Source organism: Musca vetustissima, unplaced genomic scaffold (assembly GCF_032173495.1).
Source record: "Musca vetustissima isolate MV318-11 ecotype Yass unplaced genomic scaffold, APGP_CSIRO_Mvet_v1 utg865, whole genome shotgun sequence".
Classification (NCBI taxonomy): domain Eukaryota; kingdom Metazoa; phylum Arthropoda; class Insecta; order Diptera; family Muscidae; genus Musca; species Musca vetustissima.
The window spans coordinates 152,171-155,438 of NW_026877629.1; positions in this window are offsets into that span (position 1 = coordinate 152,171).

The following is a 3,268-nucleotide window of genomic DNA, read 5'->3' on the forward strand; positions in this document are numbered from 1 at the left end:
ACTCCTGGTCAGAGCTGATATTACACATAATGTATGAGATAAAATCGTTTAGTAAATTGGTGGCAACTATTTAGAGTTTTGTCAAATTCTCTTTTAAAACAATAACGATACTTTCCACATTTTCATAAGCATTTGCTTAGTGCAACAAGTGAAAGCAAGTATTTTTTAAAATGCCTAGAAAAGAACTGACTATTGAAGAGAGAGAAAATAATAATTAATAACCATCAAATAGGAAAATCCTATTCCGAAATAGGTTAAATGATAAACAGAACCAAATCAGCAGTCCAAAAAGTGGTTAATCGATACAAAAAAGAAAATATAATTAAAAATAAACGGCGATCAGGCCGTCCCAGGAAGCTCAACATCAGAGAATAACGAAAAATTGAATATATTATTAAAAAAGATCCATTTACCAGCAGACACGGTACGTAGGTGCATCAAGAAGTGTGGATTCAATGCTCGCACTGCCCGCAAAAACCACTTGTTAACAAAACAAACAGAAAGAAGCGTGTCGATTTTGCAAATGATTATAAAAACAAGACAAATGAGTTCTGGGAAAAAGTTATTTTCTCGGACGAACCGAAATTTAACATATTTGGGTCGGATGGATGCTGTTTGGTGTGGCTCGGAAAACAGTAAAGCACAGAGGGGTCACCGACGTAGCCAGCCCGGTCCCCCCCCAGGAACAACGCGAGTGCTTTTTTGACAACAGTATCTGGTGCAAAAATAAAACCATGAAAAGAACACTAAAAACCTCACTTGACAATTATTTTACAAAAAAACCTGCGGTAGGTATATTTATTTGAACATGATTCCTTTGTTCTATGTTACTATTTTACAATGAACTATCCGTTGCATATTTGTAAAATAAATTTTTTACAACCAATTATCCGTTGCATATTTGTAAAATAAATATTCTTCTTTGCTGTTGTTCTTTTTTTCAACGATTTCGCAAATATCGCAGTCCCGCATACCACTTAAGCAACCAAAAAACCGTTGAAAAACACAAATGCAAAACCACAAAAAAACACCAAAATAACTAGTATGTAGTTAGAAATATACTAGTTGCTTTTTCTTAAAACTAGTAACATATCTCTCCTTTTTCCATATAACGAACTGTCGATTTTAACATAGGGTTTCATATACGCATATCCAGTTCATTTTTATACAATTAAAGTACTAGATCCTATACTAGTTAATTACATACTAGTTGTTATGTAGTACTGTAAACTACTGTGTTTGGACTAGTTTTATGTGAACTAGTGCATACTCTAGTATGCTTCATAGTATAGTAGTTTTATGCTACTCATATCCTTCCTAGTTGTATAATAATCCATCAATATAGTAGATATCGGATATATAAGAAATAATCGCATATCCTATAATTCCATATAAGAAAAAAAACGTATATAAGAAAGAAATCTCCGGCTTTTTTGAGTTTCTTATATCCGATATCTACTGTACCAGTTTCACACTAGTTGGTTATGTATAGTTAAATACGGGTTAATTTTATCGTTTTTTAGTTATTTTATTTTTTAAAAAGTAACATAAATTTATATTCACGTTTAAAATTAAATTAAAATAAAAATCCATATCCACATTTAAAGTAAGTTGGTAAAGTAAAATAAAAAATAATTCACGTAAAAATTAATACTACAATTTAATTTACATCAATATTTTCCGCTGACGCTAGATCGATCTTTTTGTTTTAATAATTATTTCTAAATTGTTTTTTTTTTTTTTTGCATAATTGCATTGCCTGGCGTAGTAGCTATTCCGCACCTTTTTCCCCTAGGGATGGTAGAGTTTCGATGGAGTCTGGAAAATTTTTAATAAATTGTTCAATTATTAAAATTTTACGTTAAAATATTCTAATTACCAATTAAAGCTTTATAGAAATTTTTATATTTCCTTAAAGAAAGTTATTTATATATTTAGTTTATATTTATGTTTTTTGTATCTACATTAGAACTATTTCTTAATATATTAATGTATACTTCACGTTGTTTATTTCTTTTATTTCTTTTAATCATTTTACTTTCCGAGTTGAATAGTTTTTTTTTCACAGAGAAAGCACAGCACATCCACTTTACACAAAACCACAGACTGAATGATCTACAAACAGTACAGCTTTGATTCATTTAAAAAAAGGGTTGCCAAAATACGTCAATATACCATTTTCGCATGATATTTTATATTGCAAGCCTGACCAAACATTAAGATTTGCCGAAAAACATAATTTGTCAACCCTGTAATCGAAGCACAAATTAACGGGAAAATGACAATGAGTGGGAGAGCATCGCTCACTGCAGCTCTTTGTAAGACAAAAGAGAGTAATTTACTTATGAGAGAGCAGTGTAGTCAGTCTCTATTTCACTTTGACTAACACGAGCAACTAAACTGTCTCATTGCAACTAGTAGTATGACTATTTCAGTGTTGGGCAAAATTAAATTGAGAGCAAGTGTGTGCGAGCGTAACTGAGTATTCACCATTAAAAACGACTGACGTAAAGAGAAAGAAAGAGAAAATGTGTTTACCCATTGGCCCTCAGTTACGGTAGCGTATATGGCCGAGCATGCCTGGACTATTTCAATACTTAACTAGTTTTCATTTTAGCTACAGTGAACTAGTAGTATGACTGTTTCAAATCGTGACTAGTTTTTATTTTAGCTGCAGGGTATATTCACCTCGTTCTCCGATTATGTGTTAAATTCACCTTTCACTTGCTTTAAAAATTCTCTCTCCCTCCCATGAGAATATGATCCGTGTTGCCGTTCCAAAAAAATTATCAGCGCAAACAAAATGACCCTAAAAATCGACCAAAATCTACCTTTTCATTAGTATTAAAACGGACCAAATGACGATTAATTAGACCAAATTGAAAATATATTTGTTTTTTTCATGCGTAAGGGTTCTGAAGTGCCAAAACGGCAATACTGGCAACGAGTACTAGTAAAGGTTTTTAATGCCACAATTCTGTGATTCTTCTCTTCTTAAATAGAAAACAATGTTGCCAATTAGCGTTATGTAGGACAAAATTACCAAATTCAATAAAGTGAAGTTTTCCTAATATTCAACATATCAGCATTGTACTTTTTATTTAGTTAAATTTCGGAAAATATAAAAAATTTTAATTATGATCCTAGATTAAATTTCTATTCAGAAACAATTTGTAGGGTATCATGTTTTTTTATATTTTTTAAACGGATTATACCTACAGTGGTTGAACAAATAATTGAAATAAGCTTAACATGGTATTTTGAATGT